Here is a 20838-nt window from a genome sequence, read left to right on the forward strand (position 1 = left end):
ACAGCATTTGACAGTGCACACAACAAATGATGCAAAAGTGGGGAAGATTGTAGCAATTCAAGTAAAAGGCTATAATTTAAGGCTAAAAGCTGCTGTAATGTGCATCAGCAAAACGCTAACACTGAATATTAGAAGATGATTGAACAAGCTTTTCTTTTCCACAACTGATGTTTGCAGGAGAGGGAGTTTTAACCAATAAAACTCCACCATGGCTTTTATTGTGTGCAGTCATTGTCAAAAATAATTACATAAAAATTTAAAAAGATCTTGTGGCTTAAGCTGATGGTTTTGACTTGATTTAAATTATTCACACTTAGCATTTTCCTAAAGAGCACCATGAGCGATGCCAGTAACCGTAATTTAATGTTGCTGTTTCCAGGCAGAATTTGTATTTTGCCTATTGCACCTATTGCAAAAATGTTTTTTTTAAAAAAAAAATATATTAACATAAATTTTTTTAGATATCAGATTTTAATGCTTCGGGAAATACACCTGCCTATTTCTGAAATTGACGTGCAGCAGCATCACACCAGGCCTCCTCTGCCTTCCATCCCCCACCACAGACACCGAGTGCTAGTGGACGCCATATGGCGAAAGATTTACCATGGTGACACGGACATGAGGCTCTAACTCAAACCTCCATCAGAATGTCAAGGAATATCACAGAGAAGGAAGGAGATGGAGAAAGGAGGTATGATAGCACTGTTCCCTCAGCACAATCGATTCAGCTGGCCTGAACAGTCCCAGTCCCTTCAGCCTCATAAGACTAATGGTGGAAAATCACAACCTGGGGGGTTCGATCCTCTAAAGGGCCTCTGAGACCTTATTAATATGCAGCTTTATTTATTTATTTGATTTAGATTTTTTTGAGGAACGGGCATGCTCTGAAATGTTTGTCGCGTACACTCAATTTTACACGTATAAACAAAAACATTTGAAGCATGTGGATAAAGTATCAGCCGCTCGCTGAGCACAGCGCGGGAAGGCACAAAGACACGCGTGCACACGCTGCAGCCACGCACGCACGCCGCAGAAGGAAACAGAAGCCATAAAAATATTCAGCTGATTGCTCCCTGACTACGCAGTCAAAGTAAGAAAACCCGACAGGTACTATCTCCCCACTCTGCGTGGTACATCTGAATGTGCTGTGCAGGCATTTTCGCCATCTCGGTTCTCTAGGTACGGCTTCCCCTCCCCCCGCCATCTCCATCATACTGTATCCTCATGCACACAGCAGGCTCCCCTCCCCCAGCCCGCCTTCACCATCCCCTGGGAAGATGGAGCAACCAGAGAGAAATTAATTGAAATCTAAACCGCGATGCAGGATTAACTAAGTAGGTGAATTCTAGTTGTCACATAATCAGGGCTAGTGTACTGTTTGACTTTCATCAAATGGAGCTGACTGAAACAGCGACCGGGGATAATGACAGGGAAAAAGGAGCCAGCTGCTGTGCCCCCCTCCCCCTCTTTCTCTCTCTCTCTCTCTCTCTCTCCATCCCATCCCTTCCCCCCTCTCCTCAGCATCTCTCCCTCCTGTCTCCTACCCTCAGATGTAAATTTGGGTCCTTCCTATGGCTGACGAAGTGTTGTTGTATGGAGGAGATCCTAGAAGGGGCAAAACTGCAAAATTCTGCTATCACATACTCTGACCTCCCTGCCTTCCACATACACAGATCTGATACGGAGACAGATAAGCAGCACTAACAAACAGCTGCAGGATCTTCATCTGTCTTTATCATGACCGTGTGCCACTAGCGAAGGAAATACTTTATCACATACAAGAGAGTGTACTATGTCGTGCACGCTGGCAACGATCTGACTAAGGAGCTCGAATTATCGCACACTTACACAAAAAAGACAAATCACGTCGATATCATCTTCCGTAAGCATCTATGTGTCATTACACATATCATGTAAAGCAACTGTGGTATTTGCTGTACTAGCACTTGAAAAATGCAATCTGTCATTTCCACCCAACTACTGTAAATGCACCGTGGTATTTGGCTTTCTTCTGAGACAACAGAGGATGAAATGTTAAAGTAAAGTGGGTCAAACAGCACGCAGCTCTGATGAAGCATGACTTACTGCAAAAAAATGAGAGCATGTCAAAAGATTTCTATTTCCCTTTGAAGGGATGGTGTAGATAGGGCAACGCGATGCGCTGTGAAGAAAAGGCACTTGATCTATTTTGAATGCTGAAAATGTCCTCAGTTCAATCTTACATGGTGTTTTTTTGATCAGACGCTGATGCAAAACACAAATAAACTATGTATCTTGTTCAGCGTATAGCGCCAACTTGCAGGGAAAACCATCAAGAAAAGTTGCTTTTCAGAGAATATTTGTGTTGCAGATCATTTAAACTGCTTAAATTACACTTTTAATAATATGAATACTGCATTTGCCTTTTATTTAGCAATACCTGTACTAATCAACTGGAGTAAAGAGGCAACATTTTGGTGTTAAAATTGGCGCAGCTCTGCTGCTGCTGCTTCCAGCAATAAAATTATTTCTTTAGAATTTCACGCCGTTTAAAAATCAATATTGTAGCAAGTTGTCCGTGAATGTTTCTGTGTGCATATCTATAGTGTGGATAGCAGTGGGTGTGGGCAGTACAGCAGAGCAAGCTGCCAGCTACCCAGTTGATAATATAGCTTGGGCTTATGCCCAGCAAGGTTGACCTCAGTCTGTTGGCTTGCGATGTCATTTACCACCTGCCACACACACACACACACACACACACACACACACACACACACACACACACACACACACACACACACACACACACACACACACTCTATCACTTTCACTGCCTCGGTTCAACCTCTACACATCTTTGTTTCTCTACAAACACACACACAAATATACAGGTCTGTCCTCAGGTAAAGGGGGTTGCTACATGCAGCTACAGGCAGCTGTGTGATGGACTAAAGTGTGCTCAACAAGTGTCAGTGTGAATATGTGAAGGTTCAAGAAAACGATCAACAAAAGAAAAAGAGGATGAAATGAAGTTCATCTTGTGAGAGGTTTGTAGTTTCCAAGAGCAAAGGCCACAGAGGCTAAAGAAAAAAGCAAGAGCGAGAGAGAGAATACAACACGCACCAAAACAGACACGTACCCGGGCTTGTGCACAAATTCAGGCACTTCGACAGAGATGTGTGTCGCAGGCATGCGGAGCGGCATACCTGGACAGATGGCAGGCAGTCATCCCGATGCACCTGCCATCAGCGTGCCGCCCGAGAGGCAGAACAGAAACTGTTTCATCTCTCTCTCTCTCTCTCTCTCTCACACACGGATGGATCTGTTTCTTCGATAAAGGCACGCCGCATGGATGCTGATGTGAGTATGGCTGTGCACCGCTGTCTGTTTTAAGTCATTTAACAAATAGAAGAGCAGAAGTTCTTATAAGCATCTGAACTACCTGCACTAGCTTTAACAGTAATACAATATTTAAAATATATTAATATATAAAAACGTACACTTGACTACAAGCAAGATTAATTCCAACAATATCACCTGTAATATTTCATTTAGCATCACTGATTAATCACACGGTTTGGTTTATTAGTACGAGCTTGAACTCTGACACCTGGATTAATTTCATCCGATCTAATTAAGATCGATTTTTGTTCAGTCAAATGTTTTACTGTGGGACAGAGAGGAGGCTGTGGCTATTGCACGATTGCTGCGGTGTGCGTCTCTGCCCAGTAAAAACCTGCGAGCGACTCTGATGCTCTCCATTACAGAGAGAAGCGATGGATGGAGAGGCTAACAGACTACCAAAACCCACTGCTCCAGCCTAAATCACATTTCAAAGCATACAGGAGTCTATTATAGGAAATTAGAAGGGCCTTGGATCTCAACAAGTCTATCCTTCAATTTTATTGAGTCTTCTCGGTAGCCCTCGGTGTGTTGTGTATACTTGTCAATAGCAATTCATCTACATGTGTTCTGTTGACAAACAGTGCCAAGCGTGTGTCTGCAGCTCAAACGAGTGCATGTGTGTGAATGCACGCGCACACACTGGTATCCTTAACCCCGCCCTTAGTAGCAGGAGAAATAAATGCACGAGGTAATAGTTTGAGGTCCTGGGTGACGTTCGGAGAATCTGATATTGAGTGGATTTTTCTAAAGTCCAAACACAAATTCAAACTAATCACCGCCCACATGGAAAAGGAATAGAAAAAAAAGTTTTACATTCCTTCCAACAATTTTTTTATGACTTTTATACATCTCCCTAGATGTATATGTCTCATATTTGGATAAAAAAATGCCCCGTTTACATTTTTCTTAAACAGTATAATTACACAAATTCAGCATGAATCCAGTTGTATGGCAAAAATGTGAAAGGGGCCTCTTATATAAGCAAATCACAGTATGAGATACATACAAGTCTCGACACGCTATATATATAAAAGAGGAATTTATGTCTACGTTTGCAATTTTTTGTCTATTTCCTTCTATTTTGGAGGAGCAATGTTAAAAATATAGTAAAATAAAGCCGAAGCTTCTAAACACTAGTAGGAAGTATGAGTCTCTGCTATCTAGGGATCGGCGCTATTATTGGATTCAACAATGAAACTTTGTTGTCCTGCTATTCTACACCACAAATACTAGTCAGTTAAATAATATACCACGATTAATACATTTTATAACATTATTAATACATAAAGTATTATTAACACTTCATGTACAACAGCAGTTAACTGGTGGGTCTAAGATGAAACACAACTGCCTGCCACTGGTTTGCAGCCGTGGTAAACAGGGACCTTCTCTTTCAGCGCCAGCACGCTGGAAAGTGGGACAGATGACATCAACATTTTGATTTAGAAAATAAAAATGAATAGTTGCATTTAAGCCTTGTTATAATAAAAGGACACATAACTCAGCTGGAGCATTGCATTAGCACACTGATCGGCGTCACTACAAATCTTTAGGACAAAAAGGCTGCTGGTGGTAGCACCGCTTGTTATACTCAACAAAAATATTAGTGTCGTTACTGACCACACATTGGCGAATCATGATGAGTTAAAAGAAAAAAATCACACCGAGTAATAAATTTACTGGACACCTTATTAAACACACCTTGTCATCTGTGTTGACATGGCAGCATCACACAGTTGCTGCAGATTTGCTGGTTTCACACCCACGATGTGAATCTCCCATTTCACCACATCACAAAGATGCTGTATTGGATTGAGATCTGGTGAGTGTGGAGGCCGTTTGAGAAAAGCAAACTCATAGTCATGTTCCCAAAACCAGTTTGAGATGATTAGAGTTTTGTGACACGGCGTGTTATCCTGCTGGAAGCAGCCATCAGAAGATGAGTAGAGTGTTGTCATAAAGGGATGGACATAGTCAGCAACAATACTCAGACTGCGGTGTTTAAACAATGCTCAGAAAAGAAGAACTGATCCCCCACACCATTACACCACCACAAGCAACACCATGCTTTCATGTTGTTTACACTAAATTCTGACCTACTATCTGAATGTTGCAGTATATCAGTATCAGTATCATCATTTTTCCACTTTTCTGTTGGCCAATTTTGGTGAGATTGTGTAACCTGTAGCCTCAGCTTCCTGTGACGACTGAAAGGTGGCACTCGGTGTGGTCTTCTGCTGCTGTAGCCCATCTGTTTTAAGATTTGCTGTGTTGTGCATTCAGAGATGCTCTTCTGCATATCTTGGTTGTAGCGAGTGGTCATTTGAGTGACGGCTTGCAGCCTGGCCATTCTCCTCTGACCTCTGCCATCAACAAGGCATTTTTTCCACACAGAGCTGATGCTTATTGGATATTTTCTCCTTTTCAGACCATTATCCGTAAACTGTAGAGATGATTGTGCTGGAAAATCCCAGTAGCTGGCAGTTTCTTAAACTCGCCAGCTCATATGGCACCAACAGCCATTCTAATATGGTAAATTAAGGTAGATGTCTTACTTAAAGAGTAACCAATAAGTCAAATTGTTTCCCAGTTGTACTAAGAAAACTCTGCTTTCATCCAGAAAGAATGAAGCGTACTGGATGTGTACTTTATTCAATTACTGCTACTTTCATCAGGTGGTAAAAAAAAAAGAAGAAGAATCATTTGAATCTTAAATCCAAACTCTGTGTAGTTTTAAAAAAAAATCATTTTCTCAGCATTTTATGGCTTTAATGAAAAAATATATAGGTAGGAATATCTTCATGCTGGCAGCTGTAAAAATTCCTAACCATCATATTCATGTTTCCCCTCCAGCCTTCAGACCCCCTTCTAAATTTCCATCCACCTCCCTCCCATCCACACTCCCGCTGTCTGTCTGCTCCTGCAGAGAGCCACAGCTCACAATCCATGTGCATCATGTCAGATAATTTTGTGGCGGCGAATCAATAATGCAACCGTAAATTTCATTTAAATAAACATTAGTGGCCTACTTAATTAATGAAACCTCGTCTGCAATTTGTCAGTGTCAGGAGTGCTAACCCCTTTGATGTTGGTATGAATATTCTTTTTCAGAAAATGAGGCGCCCGCACGATTAGAGCTTATTGTGGCGTTAGCCTCTTCCTCACCGTCAGCGACGCTGCCTCAATTTGTGCAGGGCTTATCAAGAGTACACAGCATCACCAGATTAAAATCATTTACTGTGCAGAGGAGACAATGGGAGGCTGTAAAATGAGTGTGGGGAAACATCATGAAAAATAGTGGGGGGAATATCTAATGAATCTAATCTACATACAAGCAACTTGATCAAATGCTTGAGCAATTTCAGAGGCCATACATCAAACAGTACATGACATTAACATCGAATCAATATCTAGCAGGTCCACACCCATAAGCCGTAGCGCTGAGCGCTAATAACCGGCAGGGTTATGAGAGATAAATAAAAAGACAAATATAAACAGCCGACTATCCTTTTGTGAGACGAGCATCTGACCTGTCCTTGTCGGTGTGCGGAAAACAGCTTCTCGCGACCCAATTTCATTCAGCTACATAATTTAGCGGTGAGCCACGTGACTTCATAACCACTGCAAAAATATTCATCAAAACAAGTTAGCGAATCTATTTCAGCAGACTCGCTTACAATCCCTGGTCCCACCATTACAACTGTTTCATTAGTTGGGAGAACAACTCATAAAGGCATAGCTGACCTAAATAAGTCAAGTTGATCAGCGCATAGCTCAAGTTGATAAATTTAAAACATTCAAGATGGCATAAAAGGATTTGACTTTTAGCCATGGAACTAAAATCAGACTGACAGCAGTTCAGCTAATACAGAAAGTGATATAGCAGCAAGAGACTACCTTGACTGTCAAAACGTGTTTGTAAGTCACATTTCACCTGAAACATATCAGTCAAAACACAGTCACTGATCAAGATAAAGAGCTATAAATGGGAAATGTTAGAAAAATCTTTATCCAGGTGTTAAAACAAAGGTACTGACATATTTCTATTCATCCCTTCTTATCCTTTTTCTTTTTTACCGCCCCTCTCGTTGCTGGTGATAAAGCCAAATTGCAATTATTTGGGGGAGACAGTGGGAATAAAATACAAATGCATACAAAGCTGTGTTGAAATATTCTAGGACATTTAGAAGTATAGGTTTCCTATCACCACAAAGAAAGACCGACTCAAATGCATCTATAAAGAGAAGCGTCGTGAATAAACGCATAAATGTTTTCTGTAGCGCTTTGCAGTCGACTCCAGCAGTTCATTCATTCTTCAACAAGAACCAGGTTACAGCGCAGAGCCAAAAATCTGATTAAAGCTCAAGGTATGAACGAGACAGAATATAGAAACTGGAAATCACACCCCCAACCAATCTTTATTTGGGACACCTGAAATAGGCCAGTGGCTGGTTTCCTCCTATCAGAGGAGCCCTGGGAAACCTGAGAGAGAGACTGGAGGGAAAAGAAGAGAGTGAGGAGGTGGAAGGATGACTGTGGCGGTGGTGGGGGTGGTGGGGGGATTCAGCGGGGCCTTAAGTGTGCTATCATAGGCGTCTCTTGTGCCTGCCTGCTTTATTTGCAGTAGTCAGGTTAATGAGTCCACCAGCCCACTTGATGTTGAGAGGCCTGCCACAAAGAGCTGCCTCATTAGAGCTAGCCTGGCACGCTGCTCTGAGACAAAGGGACATTCACACTGCTGAATGCCTTTACGCTCCTCAATGCTGCCAGCCTGTGAGAGCCAACACCATGGCATAGCCCCCTGCACACGTCCTGGCGCCTGGCCAGCCACGCCACGACCCCAAGTTTGCTGGCTGGACTCGCAGGCTGCAGCGGTGCTAGTAAGCGGCAGGGTGTACTAAGATCAGCTGTAGCGTGCTGTGGGTTAGTAATGTAAAAGCCACGATGTAGGAAGCTGGGAGACCAGCTGGAGTATTGAAGATTCTGATTGGTTCCCCTGGCTTTCTTCCTTGGTTTATCTTTGTATTTGCACCAGGCGTTGCCTCAACATTCATCTCTTTCTGTGCAGGCAACTCTTAGCTGACAAGGTCTAAAATACATATGCAAATTATCTTAAAAAAACAAAACGATTTGCTGCCAAAATATATCTAATTATATGACATAACAAATGAAGTGCTGTCAGCGAGCGTGATCCCTGCCTGTGATAACAGTTACTTTATCAGCTGAGGTGCTGGAGGTATTTAAAAGTCACTGCTCTGTGTAATTTCATGCTTGGCAACTAGAGGCTGCAATATCTGTATCTACAAGAAAACCAGCCTCCCACCTAACCTGAAGTCTATAGAGAACTTTTATGTTTTAGAGGCAAACTCAAACTTTTGTTTGTGACAACAATGATGCTAATATCTTAGATGGCATGCATATTTCAGATCTTACATTTAATACTGTAAGAAGTGGATACGTGGACTTGGATATTTTGGTATAAAGTGTCACTTTTTAACTCCTGTTACTGTTATATAGTCAACGCAGAGCACGGGATTAGACTTTATATCAGCCGTATTCCATGTTAGATGCACTGGTTGTGATCCAGTTCACCGCTTCAGCACAAAAAAAGGAAAAAATCTCTTAAGGCTTGGGGTCAGGAGTTAAATATTTTCTGCATAGGCAATCCGCTCTTTCCACCACACTATTTATAGCGCAGGCAGAAACAGCTGAGCTGACTGCAGTGATGTCACTTGCGCTGATGGAATGCTTTGTTCCACAGCGTGTGCGCATACCACCTGGGTCTGTGCGAGCTGCGAGGGAAGCTCGATGCAGGAGCCAAGATGGCTGACAGTTGCCCCATTTTTTTTCCAAGTGTTAAAAAGAAATGAAAAAAGAAAAAAAATGTCACTATCTTCTTAACCCAGACTGTCCACAGCCTCCAAATATAACCTCATAACAGCATTAGGTCCTCTGACACGGCTCTGTGTGTTAATGTCATAAAAAGATAGCAGCGTTTGGGGCTGCCGTTTAGCGCTCATGCCAAAGTAGGGTAACATCAGCGTGAGCTCTCTCTCTTTCTCTCTCTCTCACACACACACACACACACACACACACACACACACACACACACACACTGCGGCTGAAGAGGAGAAAATAACACGTCGCCATCTTAAGCGTTTAACTCTTTGTCGTTCTGTGCATGGCGTGCATACGGCTGAGGTGTTCAAGAAGCACTATACCCATATATATATTTTTAGTACGCCTTTGGGCTTCTTTCAGTGTCCCTAAAAGAGCATGGTTGCCTGGCAACCGTTATTGTTGCCATGGAGATTCATGTGTTGGCAGCTGCTGCAATCAGCATTAACTCAAGGCACATATTCTCATTCCGATAGTCAGGCGATGGGAAGGCAACTAGGACACACAGTCAGAGAGGGATAGTAATCACTGTGAAACATATGCTCATCCATTACTTGCTGCATTAATACAATTATATCAAAAAGAAATTTATGGCTGTGCTTTGATGCAATGATCGCATTTCAGACAGAGGCATAAAATTCCACCTCATAACGGATCCCCACTTTTATTTAATAAATGGCACCAGGCTGTAACGCAACGGAAAACAATGCCATTTCTCCTCTGACATAAGAAGCAAATCTGTTCAAAACGTCCCTGCTCAGAGTCACATCTGTTCCCATTTGTCTTTTAAAGCAGCAAGGTAAAAAAGAAAGAAAGAAAAAGAAACAACAAAAAAACTCAATGTATGTGAAAATCTGTACACGATATAACCGGATTAAACGAGACAATGGCAACCCGGCTGAGAGATGTGAAAAATAGATCTCGCGAATGGCACGTTTGACAACACTGTTCGCACATTAAATAATTTCACATAGACCCTTATTACACAGTAAAGTGTATAGCGTTTGAGAGACAGTGAGGCTTACGTTTAGTGATAAATTTCAGACTAAACTCAATATTTTCAGCAGCTCTCTGCCAGCTGCTGCTGTTTCATTTCGACCTGTTGGGGGATAAGTGATATTTACCTCTTTCCATTCTTCATATGGGGATGCATCCATGCCCGCTGGAACAATTGCAGCCCTGTTGTGAGCAGAAACACACGCAAGATCATGATATTAGTTATTTCCCCTCTTTTTTTTCCCTTTTCCATGCTCCCAGCTCACTCTGTCACTTTGCTGTTGACATCACAGAGTTATGTAGGGATAAAGAGGCAGAGAAAAACAATAACAGACCCATTGACCCCTATTTCACAAACCTTGGGGGTATGGGAGAAATCCACTTACAAGGCTGGAACAGACCTGCTGATTGGGCCTCAATAGGCTTTCTATTAGGGAGCAGCAGAAGTGCAGCAGAAGGTCCTGACTACTGCCATTTCTGAGTGAGGATGTTTCTGTGATGGTGCAGATTTACATCTAACCTCCTGTACGCCTCGGGTTTGAAGCAGACACCGGACTGTATCTGGAATCAGAGGGAAAACTGGATAAGTGTGCGACGCAGTTACACAGCTATACATTATTCCACACTGTACCTTATAAAATCAGCAATCTGATCATATCACTCCCGCTGCATCTGTTTTTAAAGAAAAAAATGAATAACTGCGACCGAGCAAAGCGAAGCAGCGGCAGCACTGGAATACAAGTTATTAGAGCAAAATGATTTCCAGAAGGATAAGCACGTGTGTCCAAAATAAATGAATTCAATTTTTAATTCAATTACTGTTTTATGTTCAAGGTGGGCAATGCAGAGGAGGCAATCCACTGCACTTTAAGGCTAAAGACACAAATCTTTCCGAAACAAATCAAGATTAAGCCGCTCGTTTTACATTTATTAAAAAGAAAAAGAAGGAGAAGAAGAAGAAGAAAAAAAAGCCTGGGGTTTTCCTTTCAGCAGAGCAACCCTCAGACTATCGACTTCACTAAAAAGAAAACCTTAGGTTAATGGTTCTGTAAATTTCCCCTCTCTAACAGTTTTAATTGCACTACACAAGAGAAACATGGCTTTGGGAGTCAGACGCTATGATCTCCTGCCATAAGCATTAGAATGGAGGCTCACCTTGCTTTCTCTGGATGCTGCTGGTTGACATTTAACATCACAGAGAGAGGGGAGGTGCAGAGCCAGGTGCCCTACATGCACATTTGACCCCCTGCTAATGTCATAAGGGGAAGGTCCCACACACCCTTGCTTCGCTCATACAAAACACTACAAGGCTGCAGAGTACTATCTAAGTAATTACAGATAGACTTTAGTTACCTCTTAATATTTACATGTATATAGCATAATCCTGCAGCTTAACGTTTCCACTGCATGAAATAAAAAGCTCAGTGTTTTATTGAATTATACAGAACATATCAGTGTCTGCTGCTAGAAAGTGCAACGCTTCCTTATATTTGCACATTGTTAAATGTGCAAATATAAGAGCATTTTAGGTAATCATTAGGAAATCAACATCTCTTTTCTTTATTTTAACTAAGGCAAAAACACAATTCTCTGCAGCATGAGGAAGGATGCAGCACACTTTGGAGGGCACAACAAACACAGCCAGCAGGCCTGTAACCCAGTGCAGATGACCTGGTTCTGCTTGCACGCAACCATGAAATAACAACTGCTGTTTATAGTTTGATGTTAGCTTGGGGAGCGTACTGTCCCTGCTCAAGCTAAGCAGGCAAACCTTACTGTCAGGATTTGCTTGGAAAAAAAAAAATTGCAATCAGGTCATGTCCTAAAACAAAGCAGGTGCTGCATCTACTGGGTTATTCTCTAATTCTGGAGTCTGCTCATTGCAGGTCAGGACTGGTGGCACATATAACGCTGTAACCCATATAGTCTTTTTTTTTTTTTTTTTTAAACACACTGGATGTTGAAAAGTTTCTATAATTTCTGATGACTGAACACATAGAGATGTCAGAAAATAAGCATCTGTGATGAAAAAGCACAATACAAAAATATGTGGAGCTTACTAAAATTTAATAGTTAACTATTTTGTTCGTAACAACCTACTAATGACATCTGTAAGGACTCAGAACAGCCACATATATGCATTTTATAATATAAATGTTTTTATATAGGTTGTAGAAACACATGGTGAAATGTGTGTGTTTGTGCACTTTTTTAAGCCACTTACAAAAGGACAATTTGAATAATTTGAATACTGTGTATTTATTATTTTTTAATAAACATTTTTTAAAGAATAAACATATTCCAAAGGCAATAATAAATCCACACAGCGGTTTGCATCTTTATAGTCATCCCGTGGATGATTTTTGAATGTAAAGTAACAGCAAGAAATTGTCACTACCGAAGGCGCACAATGTCTCACTACCACTGCTAAATATTCTCCATATTTCCACTCACATTGTGGAAATGCACAGTATGCCCCCTCTTTCTTATGTGGTACTGCAGGTATGTTTACCTGCCTATGTTGCTTATGTGCCATCACAGATTGGGCATCTTTTAATTTAAGCCAGAAAACAAAAATAAATGCCTTTTTTTCTTCCCCGCTTCCTCACAAGATCATTGAGGACAGCTGTGATTGCTCCTAACTTGATTTAATATCAATTTTGAGAAATTACAAAAGCCATTTGGAAATACATCAGAATCTGTTAAGTGAATGATACTGCCACACATTTTAACACATAAAAATATGCAACAAATTTGAACTTGGGTTTAAAAATAACTTGGCATTGATCAGCAAAATCAAAGCATGGATAATAATATCCCCACCAAAAAATATATAAAATAAAATATTAACTACAGTTTAACTATTGTGTTATAACATTTTTTACTAGAACTAATATGCTAAAAAAAATAAGACAAAAATTATAAGCATATTAAACCAAGTCTGCATAGATTTTATGGAGTAAACTGTAGCACAAAATGAGCCCCACTGTGCAGGCTGTGTGATGTTGGGGTAAGGCCTGATGCATGATACAAAAAAAAAAAAAAAAAATTAAAAGGGAGGGGAGACTGATAGAAAGGCAACGGTTACCAAGGCATCTCAGTTTGGTTAAAACTGATGCAACTACAACGTTTGCTACTGCAGAGCACATAGCTCACAGCGACCCTGCACACACTTTCCTACAGACAGCACGTTCGCGTTTCGACCTGACTTCCAATTCGTTTCACTGACTGCCAAAAATAAAAGACCAACAACACCGACGCTTATTTGGGAGCTTTTAATGCTCACGCATGCCACACAGGTTTGAAATGAAATTAATATCTTGTTGTTGTTGTTTTTTTAATTAGTTAATTAACTAATTTTACTCCATAGGGTCACATATAGTTTGATCTTGAGTAAAATGAATGTGGTTGTCAGGACATTCTCACACAGGTACGGTTGATGTGGCCATGCTGCAGAGGAAGGCCTGCTTCAGATTTTTTTTTGTCGGCTTAGACAGCAGCCTCGATCGAAGACGCACAGCACAGACCGCATTTCGATGTCGCCTTACATCTAGTTTTGTTGTTGTTGTTGTTGTGGCACTTGTTCCCATAGGCTCCGTGTGCAGAACGCTGCGCACGCAAAGGGCGTTTCGATGCGGCAGTTTCTCTGTGTTTTGACGTTAAAGAACGGCAGTCACGGCGATTATGCGACTCCCTTACTTCACGCAGATCGGTTTATATTTCTGTTGTACTCTCTTTTGTTCTTCTCGAGTCCAGAACAACGTGTCGGTGTGCGACAGAAATCCCTATCCGGACGTGTTGATCGCAAATCCAGCAGAAGTGCGAAACAAACAGGTTCGGTTCGATAAGAAGTCCAAATCCTGCTGTCCGTGAGTTCCCATCCGCCTTCTGCGCGGAGTCCCAACTTCTACCATTAGCCCACAACTTTTACAAACTTCCACCTCTGTCCAAATGATGGAATTTGCAACTGCAGCCACAAGTTATTTCTTTCTGTTTCCTCCCTACTTCTTTCCCACCCTTGACGCCCCCCCCCCCCCCCTTCCTCTCAACCCCCTTTTTTTCTCAAAAGAGAGGCCCACCGGCTGCCTCTTGATTAATAAATGTTTAGGCTATGTGTTTTGAAGTGAGGGACAAAAGGGGTTGGCCTGTGACCCCTAGGAGCCCCGACCTTGCGCAGGTTCATTGTGAGGCGCTGGGAAAGGGGCTTTGGGACGGAGACCCCGGGCCACTGACCCACACACATCCCAGAGCCCTGCCATTCATGTGCGCACCGCTGCATGTCGCCCCGCAGCTTCCATTGATTCAGCGGGAACAATAGCCTTACACCCCTCTACCTCCTCCCTCTGCCAGAGAAAAAGCAGCTTTCAAACTTCCCTATATGTCGCCTGATGCAAGCCTGAACAGAATTTCTCCTCTAACGCTTTAAATGAAGAAGAAAAATGTTGACAAAACGTTAACGCTCTCAGTGGTATGTTCACCCGAGTTGCATCACAACTTGGGTGAACGTTGCATCATTGCACTGACTGGATTCTTGCAGCCGTCAAAGGCCAACACTGTAACAGAGTGAAACAATGAAACGGTAACGGAGGGAAACTGTGAGACAGAGGATGGATGCTCGGAGGAGGACGAGATGACAGAAAGGAAAGAACTCGAAGAAACAGCGCGTGAATAACACCTGTGGGGTGATTTTAACGCTGGAGTCAGATATACGTTAATAAGTTGGAGGTAAAGCGGGCATTATTGCGCCTGGGCCACAGGGTTAGCAAGGTTACTCTAATGACATCATCCGTTTCGATTGGATCTTTGCCTGGAAGTCAATCACGGCAGGGAGTGAAGGGGACACAAACGAGCAGTGCAGGACTGCCACTTGCTTCAATCAATTACTGCTCCAATTTTGAATGCACAAGCAAGACTCCCTAAAAGGAAGCTACGCCTTTGCATGTCAGAAGTTACGTGTGGTAAAGGAAGAGGCCGTAAGAAAAGGAAAGAAATACAAGAAAGAAAGAAAATGCGTGTAAAGAAAACGCTTAACTTTATTTACAGGCCTTTAACAGCAAAACAAGTTTTATGGGTCTATTTACAGAGACAACAGCCCCCCCCCCCCCCCCCCCCCCCCCCCATCTTAAAATATTCCTCATTTAATCTATGCAGAGACAACACACAATTGAACTAACAGCTTATAGAAATTGAGTTGCAAAACCCGTGGCCTGATGCGTGAAACTGAAATGAACCTCTCAAAACAAATGGCGTTAAACATGATTAATTGTGGCCGGCAAGAAGGCGACCAGACTACACAGTCCTACCGTCAGGCTTCACCAGATTATAGAGCAGTTATTCCCACGTATAGACCACATAAACTACAACATGCTGCTAAAATCCCCACTGAAACGCAGTCTGACGTGTATAATAATGATAATAATAATAATAATGATAATGAGCAAATCAGATAAATGATCGCTTTAAATCACTGGATATATAGAACTTCCAGAACGCGCATATTTGAGTGTCTGCGAGCGAGCGCGCATTTGTATGGATAAACGCGTGTTGTGCGCGGGCATGTGAGAGGAGAGAGAGAGAGAGAGAGAGAGAGAGAGAGAGAGAGAGAGAGAGAGAGAGAGAGAGAGAGAGAGATTTTACTCATTGTAATGCACAGAGCGACCTGCCCTCTTTTTGAAAAAAAAAAAGCGAGAAAGCGCAGCCATGCTTTGCAGAGGCTACAGCGTCGCTCTCATTGGTAGCGTCAGCTTCTCGCCACACGGAGTCTTTGCTCGTTCGCTGCTACACGCCGAGAGAAACCGGGAATACACAGCGACTGCCTAGAGCTGCGGTGAAGTAATAACGCTCAGATGAAGTGAAAGAAACAGCAGGGCACGGATAAATACGAGCAGAGCGCACGGTGTGCTTGGGATCCACCATATGGCGTGGACCATTTCCACGGTGAGTATTTTCCGCCGGCGTTTGCTTTATAATCAAGCCTTTGAGCAATTATTGATGAGCTGATTTGCGTCTTTTTGCTCCCGCCGTTGGTAACGCGTGCGTTTTAAGAGAATAAAACGGATGGCGATCGTTCTCCGTGCAGATAACGGGTCCCTGTGCACGCTGCACTTGCCATTGTTATTGCGGACTTCAGGGAAAAATCCACTACTAGTTTAAAAAAAAGGATGAGTAAAGACGTTAGAAAAAGCCGAGCAGGCTTAACGAGCGGGATTTGTTTTTATGGTTTCATGATTGTTCAGAAGGGGGAAGAGGACGGAGGATATCTGAGCCTCATCGTTTGTTCGTTGCACGGCGCGTGAGGACAATAGGGGTCATTTTCTTCTGGGAGGCGAGAGAGGGAGAGGGAGAGAGAGAAGAACTGGTGAAATATGGTGATTTGCTGACAAGTCGCGATGGAGCTCCAAACAGGGGTCGACGCGAGAGTCGGACTGTTTTCAGGGGATAGGGACGTTTCCGTCTAAAATGGCGATTCCCTTTGTTTCTGTATCCCTCTCCTCTGTGTTCCAGCGAGTGGGTGATGCATTGCAATTAGCCTACAATCTACGAGCCTGCGCCTTCTCTTTCCCACTCCACGGTGCTTTTTGTGTGTGCGCGCGCTCTTTAACTGTAAAACAGGAGCCGTAATTTTTTTTTTTTTAAACGCTGAGCTCAGGAGATCCTCACAGTTGTGGGCAGGTGTCCGATGCGACTCTTACTCATAAACAGCAGTGACTTGGGTTGAATTTAAGCTGCTTTCGCTCTAGTTTACAAGATATGCAAATCACCGTGTGCTCCGTGAAGTCTGCATCGCTGCAGATTTCACCGGGTTATAGCTGAATTGCACAGATTCTAGGATCTCTGTCAGTTTCCCACTCAGTTGAGGCATTCGACAGGAGAGGAATTCGCATTTATGCACGTCTGAGCCACTTTCCCGTTACATTCAGCGTGCGCGTTATATAATCTGGCCATAGCACGCATAATGCACCTTGCAGTTTAGTGAACGTCACTGATTAAAAATAATAATAATATTTTGAGGGAGTAAAAATCAGCTACAGCTCATCACCAGAAGCTAAATGCAGCACTTGTCAAACTCACGTCAAGCGGCGCGATCAGAATGACACAAGCATCTCTCCATCGTTACTGTGTGCAGGGAGTGCGTGTGCGCATGCCCACGTGAGTGTGGGTCTATGTGTGAGTGTAGGTACACGTGTGTTCTCTCTTCTTTTCTTTTCTTTTTTTTTTGAATAGTGCAATGTTGCATAACTGATCACAGCCAATGCCAGATTTGGGGCTTCACAATTTGCTAGACCATTGTTGGCATTTCCTCTGCCAGCACGCGCACATCCGCATGCACGCACCAACGCAAACACACACACCAACCAGCAGCAGAACTATTAACACATGTCGGCGATAAACGTTAATTCTCGGATTGGGAAGTCGTCAATTTCCCTCCTAGTTTCAAGGACACGGGGCAGCGATGAGGAGGACGCTGGGTAATATAGAGGAACATCTGTTTGCCTGGTGACGTCAGCCCCCCCCCCCCCCCCCTTTCATCCCAATCCTCTTGTGCTGAAGGCAGATGCCTCATTTGTTTGGCTGGAGCACCATTAATCCCAAAGTCAGAGGAAAAGACCGGACGGAGAGAGATCAGTCCCATTTAGGTGGTGCCCGCGCCGGGATCAGCTCGGTCTCGATGTCCCGGTGCGTTTGCTACGGATGGACGCGCGCGCACAGTGCGCACCGATGCGCTCAGGACACCGGCAGTTTCTCGGGGTTCTTCGGCTGCCCGGTTTGCGATTTGCGGCAATTTTAACCTGTGACCCGCAAAGAGAGGCTGCAGGCGTTTGTGTGTGCGTGTGTGCGTGTATCTATAGATGATGTGAGGAGGGCGTTATGAGGCTATAGGAAAATCAATATTTTGCACGCGGACCTTTTTCCTCCTTTTTTGGACGCCGAGTGATGTTTCTGAACAGGTCAATGTGGAATATGAGAATTTGTCATTTGCAATTCAATATGACGCATTTGTGTTTTCTTTTTCCTTAGGTGCACTATGGGATAATGGAGGATTTTTTTTTAATGCCTTCCTCGGTTTTGGACAAAAAGCAGTCGACGGACACGGATCAAGTCATTTTTGACTGCTAAAGCGGTCTGGGACGTATAATCACTTTGCCTCCAAACTGGCTGTTCTGCGTTAAAGTCCTGTAACTTAACCTCTTTTTTTTCTCCAGCTGAATGTTTTTCCCCCGCTCACACACACACTCTAAGGTAGGCCTGTACAATCACCGGGAGAGGATCTGATCTCTTTTGATGCATACGGGATGCTTTGGATTTAAAAAAAAAAATCTTTACATTTTTGGCCAAACTTGACATCCCAAAAACATCTTTAGTTACACGTCAGAGGCCTCGGAGGCTGCAGAAATAAAGACTGATTATTATTTGTCGTAACAGGTTTTACGCAAAGGTTTGGAGGTGTCTGCCCTTTTCCCACAGTAGAGTGGATGCAGCTGGTGGACGGACACACACACACGCGCAAACACACACAGATGAGCGGGTTGTGTCTCTCCGTGTTCACAGCGGACCTTGATTTAATGTCTTACAATTAAGGCACGCGGTGAATGCCAAGAGATGATCTTCCTATCTTCTCCGATCTGCACACCCCAGAAATCAAAAGTTTAAAGTTGCAGATTTATTTTTTTAAGAAAAAAAAAGATAGATAGCCTATAATGTTATTAAAACTATACTGGTGGCGTTCTCACACTGAACTTTTGCTCTTGTGTTTCAAACTGTAATTCGTGTGCCGTCATTCGTGTGCTGTCTCTTTTCCTCCTGCATTTAACAATAAACAAAATACAATATTTGAAAGCTCTTTATTTATATGAACATATTTGCTCCAGTGTGTGTGTGTGTGTGTGTGTGTGTGTGTGTGTGTGTGTGTGTGTGTGTGTGTGTGTGTGTGTCGGTGGGAGCTGTCCATCCTCACATAGGCTACCCGGAGCGCTGTCCACCCTCTGTGGTGCTGAAATCTGCGCGCCACCGATCAGCCTTTTGTTTCACTTGCCCGCCGGTGGAAAAGCGGAAATGGCTCAACTTCTTCTCTGTAGTGCAGGAATGCAGTCCGGACTCCTCGACGTAGAAACGCAAGCAACTGCGTTAGAAGAAATTTCGACATTCTTGCATTTTGCAGGCACCTCAAATGTTCTTTATGTACATATATTTACTTATTAATTTATTCTAAGTGTGGAAATTCGTGAAAATCTGCAAATGGAGTGACGGCTGGCATTACCGTTGAGCTCATTCGGTTCTAAAAATAGCATAAAAACATCCCCACACATTTTTACTTCTAATCATCGTCGCACGAATTTATCAGCGACCCATTTCCCCCCTAAAACTTGCTTAGAGGAAAAAAAAATATTTTGTACAAATGACAATTATCACAGTAAAGAGGTTCTAACCCCCTCCCCCCACAAAAACCATATAGAGCCTCGCGTGACAAGGATAATAAACCATGATTTATTGGATCTGCATATTAATTTCCATAAGTACGCGTGGTGCCTTTGCGGAATGTAAATGAGGAGGACGACCGTGGAGCGTGTGGCTTAAACACTCGCATGGACTTTAAACGAATATCAGGTTTTTAAAATGTGCTTCACCAAAATCATTGGCTCAAGCAGATGAATGCAGACCACTAACTGTGAGAGTCTTGTGGCATTTCCGCTGGATGAAATAACATCCTTCGATCTTAGTGTGTCGCCTGGTGGCGTCCGCACGCAATATCAAACCGTAATGGAGACTCTCTCTTCCGGACAGTTAAAGATCAGTGGGGCTTCATTTAGTACGACTCATGTTAGAGTATTTATTTATTTATCTGGACGCATTTCTGTTTTTCATTCAGATGATTGGCTCCATGTTGCACACACCGACAGAAAATAATCAGATCTTAATTAATGACATGAGTCTGTGCGCTTCATGTAGATAGAAGGATAAGCGGGGCCTGGCTAAAGTGGGGAGGGGAGCACATAAAAGTCATTTCACCAAATCATCAGTTTATTTCCTTTAAGTCTTCCAGAGAAACATATCTGGATCAGCGTAAGCATAAACTGAATCTCTAAGTACAGTCAACGGATTCCACAGTGCGCATGATCGGTTGCCGTAGTGTTTAAAATCAGCTGAGTGGTTAAGGAGGGGGACTGACAGTTTAAGAAGTCCGCTCTAACATCCACCTGCTCGGGTGGTTAATATCATTACAAATGAAACTACAACTCGGTCGCCTCATGAATTAAAAAAGAGCAGTCTGCCTGCCGTGTCATGTATTTGGTACACTGGTGGGTCTCAGTGCAGGGAACCACATTACAAAATTGAAATTTCATATCTGAACTCAGCAGCCCTGGAGTCTGGTTTCTACTGATAACCAAAATCTTCAAAGTTGAATGAAATCCATGAGGCTGCCATAAAGCATGTTCATCATGCTCCTGCTTTGCCTTCAGCTCCTCCTGCACGGGCTGCTCAGGACGTCAGAAGAACTCTGCTGCCCTCTTGTGGCGGAAATTGATAAATGCTGTTAAACAGCACATACAAGATTTAGTA

The 20838-nt window shown here is 42.9% G+C and overlaps 2 long non-coding RNA genes across 10 annotated transcripts in view; one reads left to right on the forward strand and one right to left on the reverse strand.

Moving 5' to 3' along the window:
• Positions 1-14284, reverse strand: part of LOC308385489 — a 48929-nt gene extending 34645 nt beyond the window's left edge. For 8 of the 9 annotated variants that reach the window (XR_013969524.1, XR_013969525.1, XR_013969526.1 and 5 more), the window contains exons 1-3: positions 13827-14284; positions 10637-10839; positions 10407-10461 (exon numbers count right to left, since the gene is read on the reverse strand). This is a non-coding gene — a long non-coding RNA (uncharacterized lncRNA). The remainder of the gene's footprint in view (positions 1-10406; positions 10462-10636; positions 10840-13826) is intronic. The other variant, XR_013969527.1, reaches the window with a different exon arrangement.
• Positions 14285-16028: 1744 nt separating this feature from the next.
• LOC308386411 lies at positions 16029-19109 on the forward strand. Its single transcript, XR_013969792.1, has 2 exons — positions 16029-16215; positions 18298-19109. It is a non-coding gene; the product is annotated as an uncharacterized lncRNA (long non-coding RNA).
• The last annotated feature ends 1729 nt before the right edge of the window (positions 19110-20838 follow it).

Source organism: Rhamphochromis sp. 'chilingali' (assembly GCF_963969265.1).
Source record: "Rhamphochromis sp. 'chilingali' genome assembly, chromosome: 18".
NCBI lineage: Eukaryota > Metazoa > Chordata > Actinopteri > Cichliformes > Cichlidae > Rhamphochromis > Rhamphochromis sp. 'chilingali'.